We start from the raw sequence: 20,547 nt of genomic DNA, 5'->3' as shown, positions 1-20,547 counted from the left end.
TGTCATGTGAGAAAGGTGTGAATTCGGTTTCAAGTGAACATTTTGTTTTCTCGAAATGCGTGCTGTTTGGTGTGGAGGTGGTCATTCTGTTCGAGATACCTCATTATGTTTGAGCTCGGAATACGTTGGAAGATTCTACAGCAAATGGTTGTCAGGTAGTGATATCCGGATACGTATTTATTTTGTTGCTAGACGAGAGGAAGGAGCAGACACAGGGTGTGATGTTGCGGCGACGAAAGCGCCGCCCTGTGGACGAGGGAGGCTTGCGGGTGAAAAATGAGTTTCAGAAGTCGTCTCGCGTTACATGGGAGAGCGCCGTGTCGCGGGCCTCCAGCCTCTTTACTGCCGCGTGTTAGCGAGCCGGAGACGCGGGCGGAGGCGGAGAGGGCTCTCGGAAGTGGGAAGTTGCGGCGTTCGAGTGGCGCCAATAAATTGTCGCCCTCCGCCTGCCGCATCTTCGAGACCGCTTTAAAGCGGCAACGTCTGCTGCTGCTGCTTCTGGCACAGTGTTTTGCTGCGCCTGTGGTCTGCTTTCCTTTCCCTTTCGCCACTCAGCAGAACGCCGAGGCGGTGGCTCCCTTTCCGCGGATTTTGCTGCTGCTGGTGTGTGTGTGTGTGTGTGTGTGTGTGTGTGTGTGTGTGTGTGTGTGTGTGTGTGTTCTTCCCCACGCCCGCCTGGCTGCCTTCCGCTTGACCCAGTTCTGTCGCCCCGGAGTGGCGACTCTGAATAGTGAGACGGGCTCGGGAGGAAAAAAGCTAGCGGCCCGAAGGCTTCTGCTTGCTGCTTTCAGAAGCTGTTGGATCAGTTAGAAGCCAATTTCGGCGGAATGTGCCAAGGTCGCCAAGTTTATTCTTCCCGCACCCTCTGTATTGTGAATCGTTAGCTGTGGGACTCGGCGTCTGCGACGACAATCTGGCTGCAGACTCCTTTTGTTGCGGTGGGACTTCATTGCCGTGGAGGACTTACGCCGTGAAAAACACATTATAAATACGGAGGTTGCCACATTAGTCAAGGTTACTTAATATTACAAAAGGCTCACTTCTAATCTACACAATTCGAAGACTGCCGTTTGATATTTGACGGAGTTTCATTATTACTGGAAGACTTACAGTTTCATTAATCCTGGAATATGTATGTTTTCACTTCACATTGCGATGGGGGCTTAGTACTTAAGATATTCGACTCAGGTTCGCAAGGGGTGCGGTTCGAGTCCTCTGCCCCCTCCCCCCCCCCCCTCCTTGGTTCTGATTTTGGTTTTCTGTGCATTCTCCAGGGAACCATGACGTAGTTTTTCTTACAACGTTTGGAGAAGACGATCTTGATTACTTTTACTTTGTCCTTGTACATTCCGAGCTTGATGCCCATCTGTAATGACTATGACCTCGGAGACATATTGTTGTTGCTGTTGTTGTGGTCCTCAGTCCTGAGACTGATTTGATGCAGCTCTCCATGCTACTCTATCCTGTGGATGCCTCTTCATCTCCCAGTACCTACATTCTTCTGAATCTGTTTAGTGTATTCATCTCTTGGTCTCCCTCTACGATTTTTACTCTCCATGCTGCCCTCCAGTACTAAATTGGTGATTCCTTGATGCCTCAGAACATGTCCTACCAACCAGTCCCTTCTTCTTGTCAAGTTGTGCCACAAGCTCCTCTTCTCCTCAATTCTATTCAATACCTCCTCATTAGTTATGTTATCTACCCATCTAATCTTCAGCAATCTTCTGTAGCACCACATTTCGAAAGCTTCTATTCTATTCTTGTTCAAACTATTTATCGTCCATGTTTCACTTCCATACATGGCTACACTCCATACAAATACTTTCAGAAACGACTTCCTGACACTTAAATTTATACTCGATGTTAACCAATTTCTCTTCTGCAGAAACGCTTTCCTTGCCAATGCCAGTCTACATTTTATATCCTCTCTACTTCGACCATCATCAGTTATTTTGCTCCCCAAATAGCAAAACTCCTTTACTACTTTAAGTGTCTCATTTCCTAATCTAATTCCCTCAGCATCACCCGACTTAGACTACATTCCATTATCCTCGTTTTGCTTTTGTTGTTCATCTTATATTCTCCTTTGAAGACACTATCCATTCCGTTCAACTGGTCTTCCAAGTCCTTTGCTGTCTCTCACAGAATTACAATGTCATCGGCGAACCTCAAAGTTTTTATTTCTTCTCCATGGATTTTAATACCTACTCTGAACTTTCCTTTCGTTTCCTTTACTGCTTGCTCAATATACAGATTGAACAGCATCGGGGAGAGGCTACAACCCTGTCTCACTCCCTTCCCAACCACTGCTTCCCTTTCATGTCCCTCTACTCTTATAACTGCCATCTGGTTTCTGTATAAATTGTAAATAGCCTTTCGCTCCCTGTGTTTTACCCCTGCCACCTTCAGAATTTGAAAGAGAGTATTCCAGTTCACATTCTCAAAAGCTTTCTCTAAGTCTACAAACGCTAGAAACGTAGGTTTGCCTTTCCTTAATCTTTCTTCTAAGATAAGTTGTAGGAGAAGTATTAACAAAAGTAAGGCAAGGGTAATGAAATTTGGTCGAATGTAGCCCTTTATGATCTGAAGGGACTTTTGGGTCTGACATGACTGCCGCGCCACGGTTATTTTTAGCTTGGTAAATTGTTAACTTTTGCGGATGTGGTATTTGTGGCTCCAGAGTAATTTGAGTCTTAGCACTTGCGGTTCTCACGCTATTCGGTTGTTCGTAGTTGGATGTGGGTCATTCTTTGCTTGGTCTTGAGTATTTACTGTGATAATCTAGTTTCATATTTTCCCCAAATTTCATGGTAAGTCTGTATATTCTAATAACTGATTAGAAGCGCGAAACATTTACGATTTTTAGAAAGTATTCATATAAAATATTCTGTACTTGTCAAGTCCCGCCAAGTTTACAGCTTAATGTTCTTCCATGACAGGCCACGGCAAGAAAATTGGAAGGTTAGCAGATAACGGAGTTACTCCACAAGTTTTCCCTGTTTAGGAAAGTAGTTATTCTGAAACAAAAATTGTTGTTGAATAATCACCAGTTTGCTGGCCAAATAAACAAAACATGATACCACGCCAGATATCATCATCAACAGAATATTTCCGGAAGCTGTAGAAATTGTTTGAAGATAGCATTGATTACGAGAAATATCTGCCAACATTTTTCAGAACAAAAAAAGAAGTAAGGTCTTTCAGTTTCAAATGAAATTTGAACCCCAAATCTTGGGAGCTCATTGCCATATTTTATTGTTGATGGAGAGTGTGAAAACTTGTCTATTTACAATACCCAACCAAGAACTCATACAAAGAGTGCCCAATATAACGTGTTGTTTTGTGTCAACGAGAGAGAAAATTGTTTTTATCAAAACCAGTTTTCATGACGTAATGTTTGTCGATGACTGAACGTAGTATGACCTAACGAGACTTTAAAGTTCCTTTTTTTCCTTCTTGAAATAAAAAAACCAAAGCATATTTCTTTGGTTTTCTTCTTACTAAGACAATTTCCAACGTTCCATAATGACATAAAAATGAGACATGTCGAAGCCAAAGAACAAAAATTCAGGTGATACTGATGGAACTAAATTAGGAAATATGACACTAAAAATCATAGACGAGTGTTGCTATTCGGACAGCAGAATAATTATAGATGGCGAAAGTAAAGAGGATACAAAACGCATGCTGTCAAAAGCAAATCTAAATTTGAGTGTTACAAAGCTTTTCTGAAAGTAAGTTATCTGAAGTGTAGTCTTACGTGGAAGTGAAACTTTAACGATCAACATTACAGACAAGAGGTAAGTAGCAGGCTTTTGAAATGTGAGATTAAAGAATAATGCTGAAGTCTACATGGGCAGATGGAGTTACTGATCAAGAGTTACTGCATCGAACTGAGCGGAAAAAAGCTTTTTCGCACAACCTGCCTGAAAGAAGAGAGAGGTTCATGACGGCAAGCAAAGAAATAATCTCGACGCAGCTTGTCGGATACGTATCACTCAGACGATAGATTATCCTCACCCCTTCCTGTGGAGCCATCGCCCAGCATCACGCTACGATAATAAATAATGTAACTTTTACGTGCTCCGTCTGAAGATGAACTTGAAGTTCGAAAATTAGTTTATGGAACCAAACTGATATTTCCGCTTTACTGGTCATAGTTTACACATTTATATTCAATTTGTATTTAACGTTTACTGTGCTTCGGTGGGCTGGTATAGCAAACTATTTGACTGTGCCTTGTGTACTTGCGTAGCGGCTTAACTGAGGTGTCCACGAAACATTCATAGGTCATATTCTTCCTTACTTCGTCTCCGGTTATTCAGATGCGTAAGTGGTCACAACATGGTGCGTCACTGGCACACATTCCACAAGAATAAGCTGGACCAACACTGTGTGCAACGACGAATTGGTGTGTTTGTTCCTTACCGCAGTGAGTTGTATCGGCATTCCTAAAAAAAAAAAAAAAAAAAAAAAAGGTTGATAAAGTTGACACTAGCTATGTCAGCTTGAATGTTTCAAATAGTACGTATATTCAGCAGACTAATTATTATTCTCTCTGCCCGTGTGACAGAGGACGTAAATTTACGTGAACTCGTCTCTCTTGTATACCGCCAGTGAAATTTTCATCTGTTAACCGGTTGTTACTTTCCCTACTGCAGTAGTACGTGATGAAATACTACGTAATCTACCACTTGTCCTTGATGTCATTACGTAGTGTTGTAGACACCGCAAACAGGAGGATGCAGTAGAGACGTACCCCCTTGTGTGCTGATAATGACCCCCCTACTACCGTGAGAGCCCCTGCGAGCAGAGTGCATTAACACCCGAGTCCTCGCGCGGTGGGAGTGCCGGTAGAAGTATTGCGTCGCTTTCTTGAGGGAACGGTCGCGCCCGAGGGCGAATCTGCTTCCTCTGGCGAGATCCAGATACGCGGCGAGCGCAGAGAAAGTGCAGCAAGCACTCTCCGCCACGGGGGTGGCCACCGCCCACACGTTCATCGTGCGCGCACAGTTAATCATACTTAACGAACGACAGCACTGAACAGAGCACACAGTTAAGTTGGTCGTGCAATGAGACAGGTAAACACGAGGCTGTTATTCTGTCCGAATCTAATCTCTATTCTTCTTGCTTATCGAAGAACTTTCGTCCGAAGTTCATGCAATTACCTGCCATCCTAGTGCCTTCATTTGTGTGAGGAAGTGAATGATGTAAAAGTGAAAGCAGGAAATTTTTTCAACTTGCTACCATCTTTTTAAGTTTCTTATTTATTTATGTAAGATGTAAATAGATTATTCTACTTCTCTTTGCAGAACAATTTTATGTAAATAGAAGAAAGACAACAGGCAGCGTTGCTATTGCAATTTATGTAAGCTAAGACCTTCTGAACATTACATGGAGCAAGCACCACTTAAAAGAAAAGAAAACAGTGAAGCTGTAATTTATCTGAAAGCACATATGTTTATCGTGTAGGTAGGAACAGAAAAAAATTCCTTTTTTGCAAATGAATGTTTATTTTATTTTCAATCAAAAATGTTCCAGCTGTTCATGTGAGGGTCAGCAGTGGTCTATAAAACGAAGATTGTTTTAACTAACCATATTGTTATGAGATCTGTAGTGTTCCCTGTTAGCAGATTTAGGTTATCTTACTATTTGCCACTGTAGGACCACGTTTTATCACTTTTGGGTTTCCTAGTCTTTCCTGTCCCATTTAGTTCTTCTGTAGTCACTAGAGGAGCACGGTGATTGTTGTTAAGTGTGTGTCAATGAGAGGCGTTTCTGTACAGTCTACTTGACCTTGATGGCGAGATAACTGAGGGACCTTCCGTACTGTCGGGGGTAGTGAGATTTTGGGCTGGTGCTCTCTCTCTCTCTCTCTCTCTCTCTCTCTCTCTCTCTCTCTCTCTCTCTCTCTCAAATGAATAGGCTCCCAGACTGACAAACAATATCTCAGGCCGGCCGGTGTGGCCGAGCGGTTCTAGGCGCTTCAGTGTGGAACCGCGGGACCGCTACGGTCGCAGGTTCGAATCCTGCTTCGGGCATGGATGTGTGTGATGTTCTTTGGTTAGTTATGTTTAAATATTTCTAAGTTCTAGGGGACTGATGACCTCAGATGTTTGGTCCCACAGTGCTCAGAGCCATTTGAGCCAATATCCCAGAATTTGTTGAACGAGACTTTTGCAACAGACCTTTTTCGCGAGTGAATTACACTTAGGAATCTTTCAGTAAATGGATCAAGGAAAATACGCCTTGATACTTCGTGCCGGTCGCATAGTCAAACGATATTGCATCTTTTTGTGTGTTTGCACGCATAATATTGAGTCTGTGTCGAATGTCAGCTGTCTATTATTGCAACAGGCGCTGATAGTCTGAAAGTCGTTTCGCATTTTGTAACAAACTGCAAACACTTTCATCTTTTTGTGCACAGAGCTGTGCGAAAAACCTCATAGAGGTCCTGAAGCATTATATGATCCAACGTATTTTAAACGACCTATCGCATCGATTTTAAACAAACCAGGACTGGTTCCGAAACTGTTCGTGCGAAACCATAATAAAATGTAACCCAATCCGATCACATAACATGTACACTGATCAGCCAGCACTGCTGTCGATGTGAAACCGTCCTGGCAATAACAGTTTCACCTGACGAAATGACTGCTAGTCACACACGTACGGTGCCTGCAGTACCAGTGAGCGTGTTGTCCGTTTGCAGATTTTGATGGTCCGGAGGCTTGGCACGAGAATTTGGGAAGAGCACGACTTATTGGGTGTTATAGTAGTGCTGTGGCGAATGTCTTCACCACGTGGCGGAACCGAGGTGAAACACGTCCAGACGTCGTAGGGTTTCTCCTCCCCCTCCCCTCATTGCAGATGATGGGCGTCGTAGGTTGAACAGACTGGTAAAACTGGACTGCCGGAGGACTGCGGCGGAACTAACACCAGACGTTAATTCTGGGCAGAGTAAAAGTGCGTCTGAACACAGAGTGCAGCAACCACTCGTAACGATGGGCCTTTGCGGCCAACGACCCATGCATGTGCCAAAGTTAACACCACGGCATCGGCAACTATGACTGAAATGGGCACGTGATCATCGGCACTGGACGTTGGCACGGTGGCACAGCTTTGCAAGGCCTGATGAGTCCCCATACCTTCTTCATCATGCCGACGGGAGAAAGCGAATCCGCCTTCTTCCAGGGGTACAGGTGCTTGACATCCTCACTCTACGGCGGAGACTAGTTGGCGGCGGGTCCATTATGTTCTGGGGAACATTCGTGTGGGCATGCATGGGCCAACGGAACTCGTGCAAGGCACCTTGAGGGCCAAGGAGTATCGTACACTGATTTCAGACCACGTACATCCCTTCATGGCGACCATGTTTCCCGACTGAAGTGGCATTTTTCGGCGTGATAATGCGCTATGTCACAAGGGGATGAGTGTGATGGAGTGGTTCGAGGGGCAGAGTGGCGAGTTCCAATAGACGCGCTGGCCCCCCAAGTCGCCAGATCTGGACCCGTTCGAACGCATCTGGGATGTGATTGAATGTTACGCCAGAGTTCATTGTTCCGCTCCTCAGAATTCACGGAAATTTGGTGACTTGTGTGTGCAGGTGTGATGCCAACTCTCCAGCGATCTACCAAGGACTCACTGCCCTGACGCATCGCCGTTCTTACCCGTGCCAAAGCTGGACATACCGGTTACTAGATAGATGGGCGTAATGTTCTGGCTAATGAGTGTATAAAGGACAGCGAAAGTACGTATTGCAACGAATTGTAAATAACAACGTATGGTATGTTCTCATTGTCTCCATCTCATGAGTTTCAACGAAATATCCTTCACGTTGCCTTCTATTGTGTGGAACTGTGCGGCGTGGTGGACAGCTGCCCCAGTTGATTTCCCCCTGTTTACACACTCTTTATTGCCTGCAATATCCAGCGCTCTCCCCTGCGTTGCGCTCTTACCTCATCGATACTTTCCGTTCGATCGCAATAAACCAAATAAAAAAAAGAACGCTGCAAATGAGACTATTAAATTTTAACAGTGTGAGATTACGGTCCGATGAACGGTGTAGTGTAGTACTAATGGGTTCCTCGGCGTTAGCAGAAACTCTGTTAGTTGTTCCGTTCCAATTTGTCATATTCAAATTTTTTAATTTCATTATTGTGGGGTGATAATTCGTAAAGGTTTTTCAAAAAACTTAGGACCCAAATAAAACATGAATTATTTTGTATTCAGTTAGTGTGTATAGGTGAGGTGCAGGAAAGGAACAAATGATGCTTAGGGTTTTTCGTGCCGTTGACGACAAAAAGACGTAGCACAAACAACAGTTCTTGACAGCTGAGGTAGGAAATCGACCTTGTTCCTTTGAAAGGAGTTATTGCGGCATTTGCCGTAAGCGTAGGACACTAAACATGAATAATGTTACATTTTTTACAAAACCATCGAAAATTTTACAACTACATATTTTATTCAGAGTAAGTAATTTGTAGTTATGCGCTAGTTAATTCAGTTATAAGGTACGCAGTGGTGTGTGACGTACAAAATAACTACAAAATTCGCTGTTTTGCATCCTATACTGACAATACCAGATTGGTGGCAACCGCGAATTAGTACCACCTGCAATCTTAAATTCTAGGAGGATTGTAGTAATCTAGGGTTAAGGGCCCATTTTACTCACTCGAACTACACTCCTGGAAATGGAAAAAAGAACACATTGACACCGGTGTGTCAGACCCACCACACTCGCTCCGGACACTGCGAGAGGGCTGTACAAGCAGTGATCACACGCACGGCACAGCGGACACACCAGGAACCGCGGTGTTGGCCGTCGAATGGCGCTAGCTGCGCAGCATTTGTGCACCGCCGCCGTCAGTGTCAGCCAGTTTGCCGTGTCATACGAAGCTCCACCGCAGTCTTTAACACTGGTAGCATGCCGCGACAGCGTGGACGTGAACCGTATGTGCAGTTGACGGACTTTGAGCGAGGGCGTATAGTGGGCATGCGGGAGGCCGGGTGGACGTACCGCCGAATTGCTCAACACGTGGGGCGTGAGGTCTCTACAGTACATCGATGTTGTCGCCAGTGGTCGGCGGAAGGTGCACGTGCCCGTCGACCTGGGACCGGACTGCAGCGACGCACGGATGCACGCCAAGACCGTAGGATCCTACGCAGTGCCGTAGGGGACCGCACCGCCACTTCCCAGCAAATTAGGGACACTGTTGCTCCTGGGGTATCGGCGAGGACCATTCGCAACAGTCTCCATGAAGCTGGGCTACGGTCCCACACACCGTTAGGCCGTCTTCCGCTCACGCCCCAACATCATGCAGCCCGCCTCCAGTGGTGTCGCGACAGGCGTGAATGGAGGGACGAATGGAGACGTGTCGTCTTCAGCTATGAGAGTCGCTTCTGCCTTGGTGCCAATGATGGTCGTATGCGTGTTTGGCGCCGTGCAGGTGAGCGCCACAATCAGGACTGCATACGACCGAGGCACACAGGGGCAACACCCGGCATCATTGTGTGGGGAGCGATCTCCTACACTGGCCGTACACCTCTGGTGATCGTCGAGGGGACACTGAATAGTGCACGGTACATCCAAACCGTCATCGCACCCATCGTTCTACCATTCCTAGACCGGCAAGGGAACTTGCTGTTCCAACAGGACAATGCACGTCCGCATGTATCCCGTGCCACCCAACGTGCTCTAGAAGGTGTAAGTCAACTACCCTGGCCGGCAAGATCTCCGGATCTGTCCCCCATTGAGCAAGTTTGGGACTGGATGAAGCGTCGTCTCACGCGGTCTGCACGTCCAGCACGAACGCTGGTCCAACTGAGGCGCCAGGTGGAAATGGCATGGCAAGCCGTTCCACAGGACTACATCCAGCATCTCTACGATCGTCTCCATGGGAGAATAGCAGCCTGCATTGCTGCGAAAGGTGGATATACACTGTACTAGTGCCGACATTGTGCATGCTCTGTTGCCTGTGTCTATGTGCCTGTGGTTCTGCCAGTGTGATCATGTGATGTATTTGACCCCAGGAATGTGTCAATAAAGTTCCCCCTTCCTGGGACAATGAATTCACGGTGTTCTTATTTCAATTTCCAGGAGTGTATAAAGTTAGCAATAGTCGCGATTTTTTTTTGGAAAAATAATGTACCATCAGAATAAACCTTTTCGCACATTTATAGGTTCAACAATTTTCGAACTTTTTTTGAGTAATTTCGTCATAATTAAGCCCTTCCCCCTCGTCCGAGCAGTTGAAGTTGCTCTGTCCAAAGTGAGGTTTGTCCATGACGAAAGACCTGCAGTCTGGTAATCGTATCTGAATTTTTTCAAAAATATTCGTAATCTATAGGTTATTCCCAGCACGGAATAGTAACACAGTTTTAGTGAAATTTGAAAAAGTAATAAAGTGCGGGACGTTTGAAACAAAGATGTAGTTTTGTCGCGTGTTTTTGGTCACTTTTTTGTAATAACAAATGAAAATAAAAAATACCCTGTTACTCCTTGCGGATGTGCACGAGGGGTAATTTTGTTAGTGTGTCCGCAGTCCATTCCGTCATCTTGAGGTACATCTTACACATATGGCGCCTCTGATGCCCATCTCAACTTGGCCTCCAAGAGGATAAACAACAATGTTATGCGTACCTATGTCGATGACACAAGAACTGTATACACTAAAGTAGAAAAAAAATTACTCACATGTTGTGGAAGTCTAAATTAAACGACGGGCCAGTTAGGTATAAAATCTTAATATGTCCCATAATCCACTGATAATGGACCATATCACCCAATACCGTGGCAGGTAAGTAATTTTGACGTGCAGCTAATGGTGTGCAACAAGATGTCAAATACATACAAACGGGGGAACACCAAGAACACATGATTTTCTCTTACAGCGAGTGACAATCAGTGATTTCATTTTTACCGTTGTGGCAATCCACAAGAAGAAGCAATGTGAGAAGGAAAAGAAAGGTTCAGTTGTGGAATTGAAATTCAGGGTGAAAAGATGTCAATGATTCACTGATTCAATGAAAATGAAGGATTGCAGGATGTGTTGAATGGAATGACCAATCTAATGTGGAGAATATGCATTGAGAGTAAATCGAAGAAAAAGGAAAGTAATGAGAAGTGGCAGAAATTAGAACAGCGAGAAACTTTAACATAAGGATTGGTGATCACGAAGAAGATGAAGTCAAGGAAGTCTGCTACCTGGACAGCAAAGTAACCTGTGCCGGACGGAGCAAGGAGGACGTAAAAAGTTGGCGAAAAAGACATTCTTGGCCAAGAGAAGTCTAGTAGTATACATCTTTACGTGAGGATGAAATTTCGGAGAATATACGTTTGGGGCACAGCATTGTATGGTAGTGAGACATGGACTGTGGGAAAACCAGAACGGAAGAGAATCGAAGCCTTTGAGACGTGGTGCTACGGAAGGATGTTGAAAATTAGGTGGACTGATAAGGTATGAAATTAGGAGGTTCTCCACAGAATCGGCGACGCTAGGAACATGTATAAAACGCTGACAATAAGAAGGGACGGACAGGATGATAGGGCAGCTATTAAGGCATTAGGGGATAACTTCTATGGTACCAGAGAAGCTATAGAGGGTAAACACTGTAGAGGAATACAGAGGATGGAATACATTCAGCAAATAATTGAGGACATAAAGTGCAATTGGTACTCTCAGATGAAAAGGTTGGCACAAGAGGGGAATTCGTAGCAGGCCGCATCAAACCAGTCAGAAGACTAATATTTGAAAAATCAGAAGAGGATATTATGAGTTACTGCGTCCTCTATGTTTGTTTAAATTCAAAGACAAGAAAATAAATACGAAAAGACAGAACAGTTTGTATAGTAGACAGTGCTTTGTAGCGGCAAATGTGAAATTACCAGCATGTGGCGTATTCAGGTATACAATAGATGATAGTAATCCATGCTAAACTGACGGCATTTTCTTCTGCCGACACAAGTAAGGACTTCATTACCTCCGGCTCTTGTTACAAGGCTTTCTTTGCTACAACACTGGCCTTCAGTGTGGCTGTTGTGACTGTAGATTACAGTTGAAACCGGTTATTTTTTAAATAGACAAGTCATTATCGTTCTGTACACTGTAAGAGGAAAAAACAAATTTTCTCTGTACTGTAGTTACTCTCTGAACTGCTAAGTCAGTCCGTCGGTGGAGAACAAAGCTGAATCTAAATGTTTTCTCATGCATGATTTCATTGCTTCTTCCTCTTGTCTGTGCTACACCAAGAGCTTTGCTGCCTGGAACACTGAGACAGTGAACGCCGAGATCAGGGGCATCGCCAGACGCTGGCTGAGCGCTGAGCAGAACAGCTGATTGGCCGGCCGCGTCGCGAGTTGAGTGACTCGGTCACGTGACCGACCAGCCGCTGCCGGTTCCCGTTTGTTGCGGCAGCTGCTGTCTACAGCCGGTCTGGAGACCTCAGTCACTCCCGCGGCGCGGCGGCCAAGAGTTGGCGTGTGCTGTGTAGTGTTCCGCGCGTAATTTCCGCGTCTGCGTCGCGTGTGTATACGTGTGTGTGAGTGGGCGGGGATGTCTGGGAGCACAGGGTGACAGCCGAAATCCTGCTCAGGCACCGCCGAGTCGCCATTGGTAGGTGGACTTACTATGATGGAGGCGTCTGGGCTTCAGCCGAAGGTGTTCAGTAGAAGCCCATGCACCAAGCCACCCTTGGTTCCGTAAAGGGTCACCTAATTTCTTGTACTTCATCAGAATAGATCTGTGTTCCTCGCTTCAGTAGTGTTCGTTTAGCAAGACTTTTTTTTTTTTTTACCGATCCCCTGCAAAGCTAATACGGTGAGATACGTTCAAACTGTATTTAACAGGATAATTTTAGAGGGAGCCATTGTCGTACCCATGAAAAGTTTCCTATGTCCTTCGATATTGCCTGTTTCTTGTTACTGAGACTGGAAAAGTCCGGCGATTGGATGCGAGACAACTTCAGTAAGAAATTTTACAAGCCATGACCGACAAGAAAAATGGCAAAATTGTTAGTTTACTTGACATTTTCGTTGAATTATCAGACCAGTTTTCGTGTCACAGCGAGTACAGAACTGATCAGAGATGGGCCGGTTCATAGTAAGAGCTCTGGTGAAGCAGTCATAGATCTCAATCATTCCTGTTGAAGAGAACGTTGGTGGAAGCCTCTCGCTGGAACTATGTTGTGTCATTAATATAAGAGTGCTACATACATATAGCAGAACTTGTTCTCCTTCTCAGAATAAAATTGGCGACAAGTAGGCCTCTGGATTTGAAAATTAGATTTTTTGATTCCACCTTATAAGCTTGAACAAAAATCCTGCTTGGATGTTACAGACTGGTTGGTGTCTTCTTAAAAAATCATAGTAAATCCAGAGCGTTTCTTATAAAGTGTTACAGACCTCAGCAGCATTATCTTAACGTGAACATCAAATGCGCTGTTAAGACCGCTATGTCATTGTAGCTTCAAATAACTTCAAATTTACGACAGTGGATCAAAAAATAGTGCCTCCTGTATTATAAAAAAAAATTAATGATGAACATATAACACCGGCATTATTACAGCCTGAAGTGCTCTGTGTATAAGACTACCGTTCAGCACAGTAACCATGCATTTGTACACATTTGCTACATAGTTGAACCAGGCATCAAAACCAGTTCGAAGAAATCCTGTTTTTTCTTCATGATCCATTTTTCTCAGAATTATTTTGAAGCTGCTGACTGTGACCTCTAACGCGTATGTTCCTGGTGTCACATCATGAGCACGCCCGCGATTGGCACCTGCTGCAGGTGTCGTCGGTCGGCCACCGCGCGGCTTATCTGCAGTGTTCGTTTCTCCGTCACCAAACTTCCTCCCCCAATGCTACACATTGTTGATGTCCTTTACAGCCTCCCCATACACGTCCTGCGTGATTGGGATTAAAACAGCGTTCAGTTAATGAGTCAGCAAGTAAAACACTTTTCCAAACTATTCTTGATGCCTGAGTTCAACGATACAATTGCAGATGTGTACAAATGTATGGCGACTATGTTCAACAGTAGTGTTGCGTCGAGGACAATTAAGGCTATGATCCGTACTAATTCTGCAGATACATGTTCATTATTAATTTTATTGTTACACATGAGGTATTTCTTTCTGATCCAGCCTTTTATAAATCGACTCCAAAGAAATAATGTTTCTCATTTCGGCAGCCGTTAAGTCGGAATACCTTCTTATTTGTGAACGGTGGAAGTGTCTCAACGCTGGCATCTTCCATTTAAAAGGCGTAAGCTTCATTTGTTAGGCGAAATTGTCGCATTGTACATAATTTATTTTATTAGTTCAAGGTGTTCCTCGAAAGGAAGACCGTTTCCTTTTCTGTGAAAATTTTTGACAAAAATAACTTAGATCTATTCGTTAGATAGTGTACGTTTGAGTGGGGAGATGGTGGGGGACGTTGAACGACGCACGTGTTAACGCTTCCACGCTAAACTCCTTGAAAAACAAAGCGCGATTCATGAACGATGTATGTAAGGTTATAGACTGCGTCAGTCTACGCAGAAACTATGTTTGTCACGTGAATCGGAAAGCTTTCCTAATGACGCCAGTAGATTATTTTTAAAATTTTTGTGGCTCTGGTAAACTGCACTAACATAATTGTGGACAGTGAAATTTTATATACACTCCGACGTGCGTGACGCTGTAAGGACAGTGAGGAAAACGCTGTCCCGTATCCATACAGGGTTTCATGTCTTTCTTTTTTGCGCCTGCTCTTTCTTTACATGAACGTATACCGTAACCGGTAACGCATACAATACTAGCATGCGGGACAGGGCAGGGAGCTACAGCCGGATCAGATTCCCTTCCCCGATCAACGACGGCTATCCTGTTGTATCGTCCAACTTATATACGTTCTAAACGTGTTGTCACATCACTTTAAGCAAATGCCAGGCACATTCCCAATCTTCACCTCAGGACGACACTAAAATGAACGATTCAAACGCGGCAAATCTTACGACGTGGCTTTCACGAATCAGTGACACATGCCATCCACAGCATTCCTCTCGCCGGGACAGAAAGAGAGAGAAAAAAAATAGAAGTAAAATATCAAGAATTTTTGTGCGAACTGCAGGTTCGGAAGAAGAAAGGAAGAAAGATGGGGGATTAGCGTCGCTTCGATGATCTTGTCATTAGTGACGGAACACGCGCTGTAGATGGAACTCAGCCGTTTCGTTTCCAGAGGAATCATTCCGGAATTTGCCTTGCTGATTAAGAGAAACCACGGAAAGCCCAATTCTGGGTAGCCATTCGGAGATGTGAATCATTGTCCTGCCGAGTACGAGTCCAGTATGTTTACTTCAGTACCGGCTCGCGCTGTCCAGCATGATATGTTTCTCCTCGACTAATATTGGTCTCTGCAATTTCCTGCCTGTTAAACGCAGTTTTGACAAATTATGTTACATGTTTTGAATTCACGGTCGTTCAACTAGTAATGTACAGCTTATTGTCGAATTTAGAAGTCCAGTGGACATAGGCCCTTTATTACTAGTAACGCATCGGCTGGAGGTACCTCAAACAAGCTGGAAAGGCTTGAAGAAAGGAAGGAAGATTAGGATTTGGCACCTCATAGACAAAGAGATGTTTGGAGACGGGACACATACTCTGATTGGAGAAGGCAGTTGTCCATATCGCTTTCAAGAAGTTCACTCCGGCTGTTGCCGTAAGCGATTTAGGTAGGTTGTGAAAAATCTGAATCTAGATTGCTGGGTGGTTATTTGAACCGCCGTCCTACGGAATGCGAATCCAGTGAACTGACCGCTGCGCCACCTCGCTCGGCAGTAATTTTGGATGTATTCACTTTGAAGGCCATCAGGCTGAATCTACAGCCAGTGAAGTCTGCGTCAGGCGGGAGCAATATTTCGTTCTTTGTATGACGAAGTGGCTGAAGTGTCATGTTCCGGCATATTCTGCAGCTGCCGCAGTTTTGTCAGTCCGGTCTGTGACTATAGGCAGCACTCAGGCGGACCAACTTTTGTGTACCTGTTTGATAGTCGCCCACTGATGTGAAATCAGGCATTGTTGCATCCATGTTTCAGGTTCTTTTCGTTGTAGTTTTGTTCTAGCGTTACTTTAAGCATAACCTCTATGTATTAAGAATTTGGATATAAATATAAATGAAACGCAAGTTTTGCGAACCTCATCGTAAATGGTTTCAAAATGTTCCAGATAGTCCAATACCTACCACTGTACCGTACCATGGGGGATTCCCTTAGTGAAATGGTTGAACTTCTGATACATCAGAACAGCCGTTGAACACAGGCTGACAGTAGTTGATTCCGCATGATTGTTGCATCAAGACCCACGAAAGAGACTGTGTCGTTAGACCTGAAACCCTGTCAATTGCTCGCGGACTAAGTGTTCTCTGTCACGCCTTGAGCATGTAAAATAAATGAAAAAATAAATTAGTAGTCATCGTTCCGTCGAAGACGAGGTTATTAGAGATGAAGTCAAAACGCATATGGGAAAATTATGGAGTGTATTTGCCTTCACCGATTTAGGGGACACAAGGAAAGTACACCGGCATGACCGGTAGCAGGTTCGAAACCGGATCGTTCCAAATGTGAGTCGAGTATCTTAACCCCTGCGGCATTTCCGTCGGTATTAGAAAGTAGTACACGTTGTCAACAATCATAACCGTTATAAAATAAGTCGCCGCGACTGTAAAGTAACGTCTACGACGAAAGGAGAAGTGACATCACTATTCCAGGAAGAGATATAGTTTGCGGGATACTCGTACAAATGTTTCTCCTCATCCTTCGTTATTTACATGAGTAAGACAAGACTGACGAAACTGGTAATAAAGTGTTATGAAGTCCGATGACAGGAAACACCTGTCGGTTGCTTACGCTTCTCGTCTACGGCTGGCGCACTCACCTTGTCTCTGCAAACACATTCCGAAACGCTAATGTCCGCTCTTTCGTTCGAAATAGCGTCGTTGAAACACAAATACGTTGAATATGTTACCGTAAATTTACGTGCTAGCGTGTGCTTTGTTTCATGAACTCAACGTGAATTAGAGAGGATGTGTCGTCGGTTATACTGTGGGTGACTGTTTATCTCCGATGTGTACGTACACGCGTTCTCAGCTGATAAAATTTCCATGTGACTGAATACAATTGCAAACAGATACACTGTATTATGCATTTAAAATGGATCACCAGTTTTCCAAGCATGTGACGAAACAGTAGTTTATTCGCTCATAATACTCTCGTTAAAAACAATAAATATTGCTCTCGACGTGTTTAAGTGTTCCATATGTTCTCTCTCTCTCTCTCTCTCTCTCTCTCTCTCTCTCTCTCTCTCTCTTTCAGTACAACTCCGTTGTTGCTACGAGCGTGAGGGAAAAGAGGAGGGGGGTGGGGGGGGGCTGAGAGAGAGAGAGAGAGAGAGAGAGAGAGAGAGAGAGAGAGAGAGAGAGAGAGAGAGAGAGAGAGAAAGGGGGGGGGTAAAGTAGCTGAACTTCGTGGTTCTGTGTTCAGTTATATGCGAATTTAACGTTTCATAGGTAGTCTGGAACGTTGTAATGAATAACGGTTTTGCAGCTGTTTCCGCAGACACGAACTGCAAAGCATTGTTAACCAAATTAAAAATTTCAATATTTTTGTAATACAATGTGTTCGTTAAAGAGCTTACGTGACTCGATGGTGATAGACTGCCGCTTGCGTGTCCCTCCTGTGAGTCTTGAGTCTTAAGCTGCATTGTGCTGTCATCAGTGAAGTTGTTCTGTCGGATTAGTTGAGCATGGCGGACTCAATAAAGAAATTAATGATGAGTTGACTAGTGGGGTATCTTTTTCCCAGTATTGTTTCACGATTAGCAAATCGTGACGCATTCATATTTGACGTAACCATGTGCTCAGGTTTAATTATTAATCGTTTCTGTATGATTCGCATTCTTAACATTAGTATAGTTTTTGTGTTAGCAATGTCTTCCGGTTTCTAGGAGAGGAAGTGTGTGTGTGTGTGTGTGTGTGTGTGTGTGTGTGTGTGCGCGATTGTTGCGTGGACAGAACTAAAGTGCACCCATTTGATTTACTTGTGATTGACTATCGTAATTGATTGAAATAACTTTTTAGTTTGCTTACAGATCATGGTCGTAAACGAACTAGACAATAACGGTGCAGGTAGTTCTTTGCCAGTATTTTTCTGAATATCTGTCGCTAATCTTCGGTTGGGCTGCTCGTTAACTTTGCTTCATACAGTCAGCAGCTTCTTACCCCTGATCTTTACTAACTCAGTTACCTTGGTGTTAATGGTAGTTTGCCGACAGAAATTGCTTAAAAGCATTAATTGTTTTTTTAAGTGTAAATATCTGTATAGCTGCTCAACTCTAAAATATTTCCTCGAAATACATATTTACTGGACACTCGAAATGACTCGTTAGCACGTCCGTGTCAAACGAAAAGGGATGCCGAATGTTTTACCTGGAGTCATGCTTTTAGCAACCACACATTTTTTAATCAAGCTACTAGGAGACTGTGCTCAGTCTGGCGCTTGTCACGTTTCGAATTTTGTGAGTACCTACGGGAAAGAACCTAAAGCAGACCACCTTTTGAAAGCCTCTTCGTTCACTCTCGTAGCAGGAAAGTTTTTCCAGAGGACCGCAGCAGATTTTGTGTCGTATTTCCTGAAAGAATTTTGAGCGACTTTGGTGAGACGACGAGGAAAGACTGCAGAATAATCAGCTGAACTCGGAGCGCAAATTTTCAGCGCAGCGTTGGTAATGTAGTCTTTAAAAGAGCTTTAGAGGAAAAGTTTGTGGAAGGCACCATTTTGAGCGTAGCGTACGCGCATAAAATTCGAAACTCTTTTTCGATGCTGCGTACCCAGCGATTTCCTCGCTGTCGCTGGTACGGCTACTGACGGAGACACAACCCCGTGGATGCAGCCCGCGTCAGTAGTTCAACAAAATGGTGTGAAATGTTAAGAGACATCGAAGTAAATTAATCACCGCCGCCTTTACAAACAACAGGTATTTTACACTGTGGTGCATTAGCTGCTGGCACAAAAGGAAAAACAGGGAGCCATTAACCTGAGCGCTAGTGAATATCACAACTCGCGTCTGTAACGGAGCTAATTAACCCCGTTGGCAGTAATGCAGACGAATCCTTTCAATTTACCTTCATTGTTGTTTCATTCTTGTATGGTAGGTGTGATAAACGGTTTGTCAGTATAAACGTGCAAATTACGTCTAATTATTTAATGGAAAATCCTGTCCATCCAAGCCGACTCGCCTGATTTTATAACAGACTTGAAGAGATTCTGTTAAATTTTCTGCTTCTATTGATACGTACGATGGAGGACAATACGCAGCCCTTCGACAGTAACAGCTTAGCATTCGAAACAGGGGACAAGGCGGCCTTGTCACTCTCATTAATCCACGAATAGAAGCTCTAAACATAATGTGAATGTTAACAACCTCTGAAACGAAGACATTTTAATTCTAGTTCCTAGACCCATTGTGGTGGCAGGCGCATTGCTTTTGAGGAGGGGAAAACTTGTTTGAAATTTCCGCCCAGTTCCCGTTATACGCCTTCTTGCTTTCTGCATTCTAATTAACTATTGCAAAGTTTGTTCTGTATTACTTTGATGTTTCATTCAAGAAATGAAGAAATTTATTCTTCATTTTGCACTGTCGATAGTTGTGAATCGCTGTGTGCTGCTAAGCGCAACTAATGTTTTGTGAACTGTACTGTTCCTATTGCCCTTCATTGTGACTTCTTTATGAATCCCTTCTTAAACATGTGGCATCCTTCTGTGTTAGGGTTTTTAAGAGCCAGGCTGATTATCTTTGATGACAGTGATCAAGCTAATTATCTTCCTGCGTACTTCACAAAAAAATTCACAACCGTCTCCCCATCCTCCCAATTTAACACAAACACAGTTTTGCCTTTCTAATGACCTCGACGTTAACTGTCGATTCAACACTGGAGAACCATTTCCGTATCCGAGCTCACCTTTATTGTACGAGGTAGTACAAACATTTCCTTTCCAATAAATGCTTGGATAAACTTCGCGCCATTCTTTTCGGTGACTTCAGTTCACCTTGGCCCATAGATGTTGGCGCCTGGAAAATATTTATCTGTTGGTTTCATTACAGAACCACAAGCTTCTTTCTTGCGAAGTCAGATATTGGAGTGTATATCTAAACGAAACAGTGACATTCAAGCGCTAGAAATTGACAATTTTGGAAATAGACTAGCGCGCTCGGTAAGTACTACGTATTTCCAAAGAAAAAGAAACCTGTGCAACAAGTGCTATTGCGCTGTTGGCGTTTTATACCGCTTAGAACAGTTGCTCAGGTGCAATGTATCGTCTCATTCCAGCAAGACTGTGTTTTTTTATCAACTAGACATCATCGCAACATACAGTATGTTAAAACACCATGCGGTTTTTCCGAAACATATAGCTCCATTTTGCAAAAGTAATACGTTGCTATACGAATTTCTCCTATCACAGTGAAAACGCAAATACTTTGAAGTCGGTTTCGGATGTTAAGGTTATTTGA

General features: G+C 43.9%; 1 protein-coding gene across 4 annotated transcripts in view; it reads left to right on the top strand.

Moving 5' to 3' along the window:
- LOC126334869 (atypical protein kinase C) overlaps positions 1–20,547 on the top strand; it is a 704,619-nt gene that overhangs the window by 76,324 nt on the left and 607,748 nt on the right. The window contains exon 1 of one of the 4 annotated variants that reach the window (XM_049997563.1): positions 12,444–12,818. The exons of 2 other annotated variants lie outside the window; for them this stretch is intronic. The gene's annotated coding sequence lies outside the window, so the exon portion shown is untranslated. Of the gene's footprint in view, positions 1–12,443; positions 12,819–20,547 lie in introns of those variants that run through there. One more of the 4 variants, XM_049997561.1, reaches the window with a different exon arrangement.

The sequence above is a fragment of the Schistocerca gregaria genome, chromosome 2, assembly GCF_023897955.1.
Source record: "Schistocerca gregaria isolate iqSchGreg1 chromosome 2, iqSchGreg1.2, whole genome shotgun sequence".
Classification (NCBI taxonomy): domain Eukaryota; kingdom Metazoa; phylum Arthropoda; class Insecta; order Orthoptera; family Acrididae; genus Schistocerca; species Schistocerca gregaria.
This window is presented reverse-complemented; position numbering and strand designations above follow the sequence as displayed.